This window comes from Cryptomeria japonica, chromosome 1 (assembly GCF_030272615.1).
Source record: "Cryptomeria japonica chromosome 1, Sugi_1.0, whole genome shotgun sequence".
Classification (NCBI taxonomy): Eukaryota; Viridiplantae; Streptophyta; class Pinopsida; order Cupressales; family Cupressaceae; genus Cryptomeria; species Cryptomeria japonica.
This window is the reverse complement of record NC_081405.1, coordinates 418,355,132-418,369,327: the sequence shown is the minus strand read 5'-3', so window position 1 is coordinate 418,369,327 and position 14,196 is coordinate 418,355,132.

Below are 14,196 nucleotides of genomic sequence, written 5' to 3'. Positions count from 1 at the left end.
GGCCGAAATCAAGCCTATTGGTTCGAGTGAATGGGGGTTCACTCGAACCATAATGGATTCAAGTGAACCCCATTCGTTCAAAGTACTGTTCATTCGAACCCTCTAATTTGAGGTTTCTCCCAAAAAATTTCAGAATTCTAAAGAATTAATGACTTCGGAGCTCTGGTTCAAAGCACAAATGAAATAATCTTGATAACCCAAAAATATTAGATTGTAGTACTCGGAGCAAGCTTTCCAACGAGTATAATTTTGTTATATTTTGAATTTATTATGTTCTTGTTTTTTTAATTTTATGGAAAATTGGTTTTTCATCGAACATGAACTTCTTTGTTCAATGCATTGGGAAAAATAAGAAACTAATTCAAAAAAATTCTGAAAAATATCTATGCCCCTGGTATTGATGTCTTCTTTCTAACAAAAAAAAATAAATTGAATTTCGATTTATATAGAACAAGTTATGTGTTCAAACATAAACGTATGTCTAAATTATGACTAGTCAGACTTCAAAATTTATAAAATGAAAAATATTGAACCTATCACTATAAAACCAAATGCAAGCCCTGGATATTGATGTTACAAACCAAAATTCGAAAGAATTGAGTTTTTATCATTTATAGAAGAAAAGTTATAAATTTCGGGAGGCACCTCACTCTTAAAAAATGTAGTTTGTTGTAAAAAACTACTTTTCGAGGGAGATGGAAAATTTTTAAAAAAATCCATCAAAAAATTTTGAAAAAAATGTATATAGAATCTACAAACAAAATGCTAGAAATCACTATTTTACATCATCTTCAAATTTTTAATAGTTTAAAAGTTATAGTTCTTGGAAGTTGAAGATTATTTTAAAAATGTACATCTCAGTGTCAAAAGTGGCAAAAAAGTGGGAACCATTATTGTGAGTTCACCCCACATGCCAGTTTGAACTAGTTTTCAATACAAACAACTGAGAAAACAACAAATGGAGGAAGAAGATAATCCTACATTCCAAACTTTTGGGTTTACCGTTGCTGACGAAGAAGCAGTCAATAATACAATTAGAGACCTTGAGAAATATTTCAAATTTGATAGGCTAATAGAGAAATTCTTAGCAAAGCAAAAAGAGAAATATCTCTTGATGTTGGCAAAATCTGGAGCTAAACTACCACAAGACTTTAACATAGAAAGCTTGAAACAAGATGTGGAGGCAAGTAACACCCAAAACAAAGATGATCCAAATAACAAAGATTTGAACAAAGAAAGTCATGAAGAAACAAGGAAAGAAAGGGATGACACAAGAAAAGAGCGTAGTGATAAAAGAACTCACAAAGAAACAAGGAGAAACTATGTGGATAATCCATTGTCAAACCTTACTCAACAAATGCAAACTCTACAATAACAAATACAAGACATGCAAAATGGAACAAGCTCCAAGAAGTATTCGTTAGAAGATATATGCCCATATCCATTCGATAAGAATTTGAATATGATACCATTTCCGCAATATTGCGAGATTCCTAAATATGACAAATACGATGGAAAATCCGATCCTCAAGATCACATTAGGGAGTTTTGTACTATGATCATGGAATTTTCTCATGATGAAACTTACCTTATGTGTCTTTTTCCTAGGAGTTTAAATGGACAATCAATGGAGTGGTTTTCAAGATTACCATCTGGAATCAAATCTTTGAAGAACTTGTGAATAGATTTATTTCACAATACTCCTACAATATAAGGAATGAGATAACAATGCTGGATCTCTGCAATGTTAAACAAAAGAATGGTGAATCTTTTATGGTCTTCTTACAATGATGGAAACACATGTTTAATAGGTATCCTTGAGATGTACCTGATCAAGAAAAAATGGACATATTCATTGATAATCTTATCAGTGAAATGAGTTATCAACTAAGAATGCAATGTCCTCCCTCTTTTGCCAAAATGATCAAGAATGGTCTGAAAATAGAGAACACGATGGTAAAGAAAGGAGAGCTAAAACTTTACAATAGTTCCTACAACAACAACAACAACAATAACAATGAAAAACCCAAGTTCTGGTCAAAGAATAGAAATGCCAGCAATGAAGGAAACAACGATAATAGTGCTACAAAACAACAACAACCAATTTTTAATCTATCAAGTCAAATCCCAAGCAATAACAATCCAGAAAGCAATAAATCCAAGTCCTTCTTCTCTAATCCTCAGAGGAAATTCAAAAACATTGGAGAACCTTTGGAACCAGCTCTAAAAACTTCACTTGCCAACAAATTGATTCTTTTACCAGAAGCAAGAAGTTATGAACCACCAATCAAGCCAAATTGGTGGAATGACAATCATTTTTGCAATTACCATCAGAATAAAGGACACCAAACAAATGATTGTCAAAGATTGAAACACCTTATCCAATATCTAATTGATAACGAAACCATCACAGTGGATAGCCATAAGACACACGAATCACACCTAGCTTTTAAAACTCCACTTCCAAATTATGACAAAGGTGAACCATCCCAATTAAAAGATGACAAAGGAAAAGCCAAAGTGAATTACACTTATACCTATGATGATGTGGTAAATGTTATCATTGTTAAAGATAATCCATCTTCAGAGCCAATCAATGTTATTACGAGAAGCAAAGTGAAGGTTACCTTTCCAGGTATAGCAAAAGACCCAACATCCACTTCACAACAATAAAATTTAGTAGAGCAATTACAAAGAATACCCGCTCAAATATCAGTTCTGGAACTTCTCAAAGTTTCACCTATGCATAAGGAAATTTTGGAGAAAGCCTTAGTGGAAACAACAGTTTCAAAAGATTTGGATATAGATCAGTTCCAAAACATGGTAAGACACCTTATAGCTCCTCATTGCTTATGACTTTCTAAAAATGATGACGCATCCTTGCAACATCCTCATAATGCTCCCTTACATGTTGAAGTCACCATCAATAAAACTCGTGTCAGACATGTACTCATAGATGGAGGAGACAGATTAAACATTTGTGCATTAAGTTTGATAAAAGCTTTGGGATGTTCAGAAAATGTAGTAGACCCAATAAAGAAAATAGCCATCAAGGCTTATGATGAAGCAAATGGTTCTTCTAAAGGAACTATTGTGCTACCAATCAAAATAGGACCTGTGGAAAGGAATACATTGTGTGAGGTTTTAGATTTGAACCTCTCTTACAACATTCTTCTAGGGAGACCATGGATTCACAAGATGCAAGTAGTTCCTTCTACATATCATCAATGTGTAAAATTTCCCCATGAAGGACAAGAGATAATTGTAATTGAAGATTCTAGTCAATATTACAATAATTTGAAGCCAACGCAAGATACAAGAGTTCCACATAACAAAGAATCAATATATCCTACCAAAGAAATTCAAGCAAAGTTATGGGAAACTTTTAAGGAAAAGCTCAAATTAAATGATGAAGGAATGGGAAAATATTCTTTGCATAATTTTCCACTTTCCCCTAAGCCGTATGGAAAGCCTACAGATATTCAATCAAAGATGTCAGAAGGATCAAAACATATGTTTAAAGGAACATTTGTTAGTGCTAGAACTCTTGAAGAAATAAATGAAGACAAAAAAATTCTTGGTTGGTTGTACAAGGATGAAGATAAAACTATAGCAATAGCAGCAGAAGTCAATATTCCCATGAAACAATATGGCAAAGGTTATGAAATCATGCAAAAAATGGGATATGAAGGGAAAGGATCAATTGGTAAGTGACATCAAGGTATTTCAGAACCTATTTGTTCACACTCGCAATCCAAAGAAGATAAATTCGGGCTTGGATATCTAAAATCCAATCAAAAGCAACATAATCATCAACAACAAAAGTGGAGAAAGAAATCAGTCTCTAAAGAAGAACAATGTCAAGAAAAGCTACATCAAGCGGCAGAAATACTAATCAATAAACAAAAGAAGAAAGAAGAACATGAAAAGAAAGAAGAGGAGATTACCATCAAAGGTAAAGAATAATTTTGTCAACAAGTTCTGAAAATACAAACAAATGCAAAATCTGAACAAGATATTCCAGAAGCAGTGAAAATAGAGATGGCAGAAATCAGAGAACTTTTTGCACCATACAACATTCCTGTATGGTATAGTGGAGTAATCCTTGATCATGATTCAGAGATGGATTCAAATAAGTATGAATGGGGTCCAGATGTCTTATCTACTACACCAAGTAAGGAACACAATGAAGACCAAGCAGCTATCATGAAAGAAGACTGGTCTATTACAAAACAAAAGATAGAGTTAGAAAGAAGGCAAGAAAAACTCAGAATTCAGAGAAAAGAGGCATATGCAAAAAGGAAAGGGAATGACAAAGACAAAGAAGTAATGCCACAAGAAGTACAAACAAGGATAGATCAAGCATCTGGCAATATAAGATTTTCATCAAAAGAGGAACAAGATATATCCAGATGTGGCAAAACCATAGAAGAATTAAGAAATAGTCAATTTGGATTGACTATTAGTCCAGAAGAAGTTGAGTTTGAAAGGAGACAAAATATAGCAAAAGAATCCTTTTTATCATGTACACAAGTATGTCAACTCCAAAATGCAAATGAGGTCAATCAAGAAGGGATTTGCAGTATTAAAGACATGCATGTTAATATAATCCATTGGTTTAAGGGACAAACGTCAGTCAAAGAACCACTTGAGTGTGAACTACAAAATACTAATACTAATTTTGTTAGAACTAATTGGGAGACACTTGGGAAAGACAATTCTCAAAAACATTTAATCTATGACAGTACCTATTCTATGCCAAATTATGATCATTATGTCATGAATGTTGAAACACCTAATGATGACAATGATTATGATTTACCCCTTCTTCATCCTAAACTAATTGATTGGGATGATTTAGAAAACCCTGAACTAAATGTCTTTTCCAATGATCATGACTTAGTCGTGTACCTTAATGTTGTCGAACCCATCACACCTAAGATATCTTCCATTGCAGAATCAAGTAATGTTTCTCGTAGTTAGGAGAATGCCAAACTCTCCAGTCGCAAAAGAAAAATAAAACAAGGAAACAGACCTATTGTTGAAAACCATTTCATGGCAACACTAGATCAATCAAAAGAGAAAATAAAGGACATATCTGATGGTGAGAACCTCTTTGAGGTGCCAGAAGATGGAAAGTTTGACATTCTTCCTGCATATTTTCAAGAGAGATCTGCTATCCTAATAGAACCAACAGAAGCAGTAAACATTGATACATCAAAGGATCCTAAAATACTTCATTATGTTGCCTCATTATCAGAAGAAGAGAGGAAAGAATACATGGAATTCTTTAAGTAAAGACAAATAAATTTTGCTTGGTCCTATGCAGATATGCCAAGAATTAATCCAAATCTTATCATGCATCATCTTAATGTGGATTTAAAAGAAAAACTAGTTAAGCAGAAGCTAAGAAAGATGCATCCACACATTTCTCTTCTTGTAAAAACCGAGCTGAAGAAACTATTAGAGTGGGTTTTATAAGACCTATTGCTTATCTAGAATGGGTTTCAAGTATTGTACCAGTGTCAAAACCAGATAAAAGCATAAGAGTTTGTACAGATTTTAGAGATCTGAATAAAGCATGTCCAAAAGATGATTTCCCACTACTAAACATTGATATAATAGTGAACTTGTCAGTAGGGCATGAGATGTTTTCATTAATGGATGGCTTCCTAGGATATAATCAAATAAGAATCGCACCTGAAGATCAAGAAAAGACAGCTTTCACCTGTGCATGGGGAACATATTGCTGGAATGTTATGCCATTTGGGCTTAAGAATGCAGGAGCAACTTATCAAAGGGCTATGATGACAATTTTACATGATATGATGCATACATTTATGGAAGTTTATGTTGATGACATACTTGCAAAATCTCATACAAGACAAGAACATTTGAAGATCTTAAGAAAGATTTTTGACAGAGTGGAAAGATATCAATTGAGATTAAATCCAAAGAAATGTGTATTTGGGGTAACCTCTAGAAAACTCCTTGGGTACATTATATCAGCTCGTGGAATTGAAGTAGATCTTGAAAATGTCAAAGCCATCATGGAGATGGAGTCACCTAGGAACATAAGTCAATTGCGATCTTTACACAAAATATTGCAATCAATTAGGAGATTTGTTTCTCAGTTAGCAGATAGATGTCTTCCATTCACCCATCTTCTAAATAAAAATATTCCATTCAAATGGGATCTAAAATCTGAAGAATCTTTTTTGCACATAAAAGAATATCTTATGAGTCCTCCAGTACTGGTATCACCAACCAAAGGGAAACCATTGTTGCTCTATATTTCAGCAACAAATGTATCATTAGGAGCTCTCCTTGCTCAACATGATGAAGAAGGAAAAGAAAGAGTAGTATATTATATCAGTAGAACACTTGTTGGTTATGAATTAAATTATTCCTCAATAGAAAAGACATAGCAGTTGTATTTGCAACTCAGTAGTTGCGACATTATATGTTGATTCATTCTATAAAACTAATAGCAAAGATAGATCCCCTCAAATATTTGTTGAGAAAGTCAACCTTGATAGGGACACTAGCCAAATGGGTTATGATACTAAGTGAATTTGATATAGAGTATGTTGACCGAAAAGCTATCAAGGGACAAGTCATCGCTGATCAATTGGCTGATGTACCTTCACAAAATGACATGCCTTTGCACATCAAATTTCCTGATGCAGATATCTTGACAGTAAGTACAAACTTTTGGGAATTGTACTTTGATGGTTCTTATACAAAATATGGATCAGGCATAGGAATCTTTTTCATCACACCTCAGGGACACACAATTCTGAAATCATATAGACTACGGTTTCCATGCACCAATAATATTGCAGAGTATGAAGCATTGGCTGTTGGTCTTAAAATGGCCATTGAATGGAACGTCAAAGAACTACATGTCTATGGTGATTCACAACTTATCATCAATAAAATAAATGATGAAAATCAAACTAAGGATGATAAGCTCATGCCATACAAATAGCTGGTAGAGGAGTTTAAAGAACACTTTAAAGAAATATCATTCACTCAGATTCCAAGAAATGAGAATAAAGTAGCAAATGCAATGGCTACAATAGCATCTCTCTTGCAAAATAAGGAGAATCAACAATGTTACAAATTTCTCATGGAATATATCTTAACCCCTACCATTCAATCCCAGCATGCCTATCGAATTTGCCATATATCAGGAACTAGTCAATCCTGATACGGTCAAACTTATCAATATTTAAAAGAAAATATCCTTCCTCTTGACTTATCTCACAATCAGAGAAGGAATTTTATCCGCCAGTCCTCTCACTATACTATTATTGTTGATATCCTATATAGGCATGGTCTAGATGGTACTTTGTTGAGATGTCTTGAACAAGAAGAATCTGAGAAAGTTCTTAACAACATTCATGCAGGTATTTATGGCACACACTCAAGTGGTTTAACATTGGCTAAGAAACTTCTTCGAATGGGTTACTATTGGCCTACTATGGAGAGGGATTCATTCACATATGCTAGAAAATGCAAACAATGTTAGATCCATGGGAATCTCATTCATGCACCATCACAAGAGTTATATCCTATGACAGGATCATGGCCATTTTCTCAATGGGGCCTTGATTTGGTAGGAAAGATAAATCCCTCCTCTTCTAGTGGACATAAGTTTATTATGATTGCTACTGAATATTTTACTAAATGGATTGAAGCAGTTCCTTTAACAATAGTGACAGGAAAACAAATATCATCATTTATTTTGAATTATATAATAGGTCTCTATGGAGTTCTTATGACCATTATCACTGATAATGGAAGACCACTCAAAAATCAAGATGCGAAGGATCTATGTGAACAATTTCATATCCAACATAGGTTTTCTACTTTATATTATCCATGGGGAAATGGTCAAGCTGAGGCATCAAACAAAACTATCTTGAAAATCTTGAAGAAAAAAGTCAATGAAGCTGGAAAAGACTGGCACATTCAGCTAAATCTTTCTCTTTGGGCATACCGAACTAGTATCCGCACTCCAACAAGGGCAACTCCATATTGTTTGGTCTATGGATCATAAGCCATATTACCTATAGAAGTAGAGATACCTTCTCTACAAATATCCTTGCAAGGTCTTATACCAAAAGAAGAACAATGAGTCTCTTGACTCTAGGAACTTGAACTAATTCAGGAACGTTGCCAAAATGCAACAGATCATTTAAAAGTATATCAACAAAGAATGGCAAGAAGTTATAACCACAGGGTCAAGTTGCACATTTTTTAGATTGGTGATATAGTTCTAAGGGAGAATCCAAGAAATCAGCAAGACTGAGAAAAGAAGGGAAAATTTGAACCAAATTGGCTAGGACCTTTTGTCATAGTAGCAACATATGGATCAGGAGCATACAAGTTATCTACCCCTGAAGGTGATTGGTTTGATGAACCTATCAATTCTATCCATCTTAAAAAATTCTATGCTTGAGATATAAAGTCTTGAAAAAATTAATAAAAAACATATAAAGTCCTGAAAAAAATCAGTAAACATCCAAAAAGAAAAAAAAAAATATAAAAAAAATCCCTAAAAAACAAAATATGGAAAAAATGCAATAAATTTAGATGGTGAAAACCTGGTAAATAGGCGCTATCTACAAAGTAAGTTGCTCCATCTATGGGATCACTTTGCACACCTATCCATTCCATCCTATCGCATCTATCACTTCCATCTATCTTAGCTTATCCATTCTATCATTTGCATCCATTGCTCTGAAATATTTAGCCGAAAATATGCAGCTTACCAACAGTTATCAATCTTTGACATACTTGTCATAGTCACTATCTTAGATTTTATTAGAATCAATCAATCTGCATTTGTATCCCTCCATGGGTTGGATCTTGATCAATTCATACATCCATAATAAACTTTTGTTTCTGCTGGGGGCAAAATCCTAATTCCTTTTGCTAAGGTGCTTTTTTGAATCTTTAAAAATCCAAAACTTTCAAAAAACTTAGAAAAACCAAAAACACCTAGGGTTTTGATATAGATAATGAGCAACAAAGTAACAAAAATCAAGGCATTTCATCAACAACTGAATCATGAAACTTAGAAACCGAAGAATCGATTAGCAAGTAATAAAGGATTATCAATTAATGACCATAAGAACATGTGAATGACATACAAGATTCAGTGTTTATATCTCAATTTTATTGCTAATCATGTACTCTATGCGACTCAAGGATGTCCATGACTAGAGAAGCTATGATGGGGCATGGTTATTTTTCTTTGATTGTTGTCTGTGGTTTATCTCTTACTACGATATGTACTTGTCTCAGGATATGATCAACAAAAGATCAAGGAGGATGTTCCAAGTCATGCATGAAAGGAGATAATCCTTGTCTGTTCTACAAGCAATACTCAGGTCAACTTGACTCATTATATCAATTTGCTTGTATTAACTTGCTATATCAAAATCCATGTAAGAAATACTTAGGTCATCTTGAATCATTATGTCAAGTTGCTTGTATTTTCTTACAACATCTTAAAGATCAATGATGAAATCAAGCATTGTTACAAGATAACATATGAATAATTGAAGTATAATTTTTAGTTAGATGATTTTGGATTAGCTCATTATTCATTTGCATTATAAGCATTCATTGTCAGTTGCATTATAATAATATCATTTTATTAATAGATCAACGGTCATAAATAAAGATTGAGTATACTTGGACAAAAAAAAACAATTTGCATTTGATCATTTTAGGTGCATTCATCCTTAGAATCATTTCAAATCATTTAGTTTCATTTCATCAATTGATTTAATTTGCATTCAATTAAGTGTATTTCATTAATCATGTAGTGTATCATCATTTTTATTTGCATTATCATTTTATTAACGATCATTTAGTTACATCTTTGCACTTAGATTCATAAACATTACATATAAAAATCAAAGACATTTCATGTACATCATTTGCATTACATCATCCTACAAATAAAAAAAAACTCTCATTCCTTTACATTTCCATATAGATCACTACATTTGCATCATTTACATATCATTTAAGTTAAAGTAATCATTTTCATTTGCATCCAAGGTCATCAAAATCGAAAATCAAAAACATTTATCATTGCATTATCATATAAAGTATCATCATAATGAAAAGAAAAGATCATAACATCATCCATGTAATCAATTCATATAGATCATCATCACAAAATAGAGTAACATGCATAATAGAGATCATCATCATATAAAGTCGATGTCTGCATATAGATCATCATAAAGCAATGAAAAGTCCAAGTATACAATGATATCAGTTAAACAATACAAGTGCCTCCAAATCAAGTCAAGGTTGTCATGTACCACCACCACCTGACTCTATCCGTCTATGTGGTTGTGGGCGAAAAGATCCTCCAGATACCTATCTCCCATGATCACCACTCCTCTGATAACTACCTCACCACTACTAGTATCCATCAACACAGTGGTATGATAACTACCTGCTCTCTAGCTCTCTGCAACTGTCTCCTCATATAGTCGTCGCCAATGGGAAGTATCCTTCCTAGCCCAAACTAGTTCTCTAATAGTGTCAGCTGAGAGAATACCTAATCCAACCCGCTGACTATGATCAAGAAGGCCTTGAGTATCATGTTTTCTCCTAACAACTCTATCCCTCTCAACCATGAAATTCTGTAAATGTGCTCAAATATGATCAATCTATGCTCTAAGACTATCAATGGTCTCCTACTTTGGCATATCATGCTCTAGTGCAACCTACTCTGGCATATCATGCTCTAGTGCAACCTACTCTAGCAAATCCTGCTGTGGTGCATGAAACCCAATCCCCTCCTCACCACCTCCCTATCCACCTCCTGACATCTCAATCCGATTAGCTCTTAGAACCCATCATCTAATAAGTGGAACATGATCCTCTGGATCCTCATCATCTCCACCATGAGCTGCAATAACTCTAGGGTCTGGCTGAATCTGACCAAAATCAATGCCTCTCCTGCAACCCCCATCCAGTCTAGTCATCCTACCTCCTCCTATCAATGGAAACCCTCTCAGTGATCTCATCCCTGCCCTGCCAGTATCCCTCCCAATCCGATCAACATCTCTCCTACCCATAGGATGCGGTCTTCCAATCCTGCCAACTAGTCCAAATGGTCCTCCACAAACTTTGAATCGACCTCCCCTCCGTCTAGGTCTCCTACTACCCCCCACCTCTATCCCCACCCTCATCTCCACCTCCCCCGACCTCTTGAGCAGCTCTAAGCTCTCGTCTATGCCTCCATCTCCTAACACCAAAATCAATGCCTCTCCTACAACCCCCATCCAGTCCAGTCATCCTACCTCCTCCTGTCAATGGAAACCCTCTCGGTGATCTCATCCCTGCCCTGCCAGTATCCCTCCCAATCTGGCCAACATCTCTCCTACCCATAGGTTGCGGTCTTCCAATCCTGCCAACTAGTCCAAACGGTCCTCCATAAACTTTCAATCTACCTCCCCTCCATCTAGGTCTCCTACTACCCCCACCTCCATCCCCACCCTCATCTCCACCTCCCTTGACCTCTTGAGTAGCTTTGAGCTCTCGTCTATGTCTCCATCTCCTAACACCTAGATCATCTGAATTATCATCCTCATCTCGTGAGCTGGGAGGAGGTTCTGTTGGATCGGTAATATAAGGAAATGGATGAGCTAGTATGTACTGAGCATAATCGACAGTAACCCCAAGATCAAGAATGTGCAATCTCATATCATAAGCCACTCTTGGAGTAGCAAGAAACTCTGTGCAAGCAATCTCAAATGACAAAGAAGGTCCCCAATCTCGCCTATCTCTATACCACCGAGTATATATCATCACACCAGTAGACATAGGTTGGATGATCCCAAACTATCTAAGAATGCGACTAATCAACTATCGCTTAATAATGTAAGGAGTCTGACCAATGAGATATCTACTCTGCATAATAAATGGTAATGTCCATGCATCATCCACCCATGGCTCACGATCAACATATGGTCTCCAAGTAATATTATCCAATGAATCAAGCACCCAACGCCAATACTCCATCTTACCCAGCTTATGATGAGTAAGGATACTTGCATAAAAGTACACATATGGCTGCCTCTCTCCACGAACTCTATGATGGATAGGCCAAGTAATAGCAATGTGCTCCTAGCACCAGATCTGCAATAGTGTACATCCTATAGACAAACTAGCACTCTCATCATACACCACCTGATGAAGATCATGATATAAATGTGCCAGCATACAAATACCCCAAGCATATTGGGTCTGATGTTGCATCATACTCAGGACAATCTCACCCCATCCAACAACAAAACCTCGCGATCGCCAATTAGGACAAATGAATCATCCAATCAAACCAGCAAGAATCACAGGGAGTCTCATAATACATAACCATATCCCCCCATCGGATCTCTCCTCTAGAGATTCTCTCATCAAAAAAAATGGCTCTGCAAGCCTCTATCCCAACACGACCCTAAAAACCATACTGCACTAACTCATCAAAAGTCAAGCAAAAATCTTTTTCAACTAAAGAAAATCAAATACTTGTCGCTAGGGGTATATCAGTTTCATCGCTTCATATGAAGTTGATATTTGTCTTCATCTGAATCAGTCTCTTAACGTTAATCAGTTTCATTGCTTTTCATCAAGTTGATTATTCATTTAAACTCAATCAAAAGTTTAAAGAGTATCTTTGATCACATACTCAATCTAAGCTAGTGTTCAATTTCATCACATCAAATCAAGTTGGATAGTTTATCTTCGCTCATTGTGTCTTGATCCATCAAGTTCAAGATTGATTTTGTCTTCGATCACTGTGTCTAGTTCAATCAAGTTCTAGATTAGTAAGATCTACTTCTTGATCAATCAAGTTCAAGTTTGATATCTTTGCTCTCTATCATTCCTATTTCAATCAAGTTCAGGATCAGTTTCACTTTAATCAACTTTGTTCAACTTCATCACTTCAAATCAAGCTAAACACCTCACTCTTCATCTGATTCATGATCAATCAAGTTCAGAACTAGTATCTCCTAGACATCAACTATTCTTTGAACCAACGCGCTGCTCGCGCATTAATTCAAAGAGAGGCAAATGTAATACCCTAAAAATGGTCATCTAAACCATGGGGCCCTAATCTCGACAACATCACCAAGGTCCTAACCAAAGACAATTAAATAAATCTTGAGCACATAATTAATTCTTCAATTATCAAATATTACATGGCAAGTGAATAATTCTATATTAATTAAATATTTATTTAATTAATTAAATCATTCCAAGAATATCATTTTGATCAATTCTCCTAGTTTAATTTATTAAATATCCCAACATTTTTTTTTTTTGGATCGGTAAGAGGCCGTAACCAAAAATTTTATTAATCAAAATTAATTTTTTACATCACTCCACTCGTGCGGGCGCTAGTAGGAAAGAGTGGAGGCAAGAAAACATCTGGCCTTGCCCGGGACCGTAGTCCAGATAGTTTCTACATCTAAGTACAATATCCTAGCATATTTAATTAATTAATAAATTTACCATTTAATCATAAAAAATGAATTAATTTATTACAAAAGAGGAATTAATCACAAAGCAAGATTTAAATTGAAAATAAAATAAAAGAATTGAATTGAGAGAAATCAAATTTGAGACATTCTTCTAAATTGAGAACTTGAAATCAGAAAATAAATTAAAATGAATTATTAATCATTCTCTAAAATTGGAACTCAAAGTTTTTGAGAAAAGAAGTTCAGTTGCATTGAAAAGACTCTTTTCTTGAATAAATCAAAGAATTACCTATTGTATACACATAAAAATGGCTATGAGCAATTAAATAAATATTATATATTTATTTAATAATTATTCTTCTATTAAAATAGTTAATTTGAAAAGATTAATTTATTTAATTCATTTTGTGTATTTCTATTAATTAATATTTATTAATTAATTCATCTATTCTATTCCTCTAAAATAATTAAATATCTAATATTTAATTATTCCTCTAATCAAGTTAATTAAATATCTAATATTTAATAGTTATTCTCCTATCATTTAATGATTTCCTAAATTATTTAATTTCATTTCCAACTCATCTTCCATCTCCACTTCATCTCCCCTTTGCCAACTCATCCATCATGTGGCTAAGGAAATTAATATTTCTTAAATATTAATTCATCATTTATC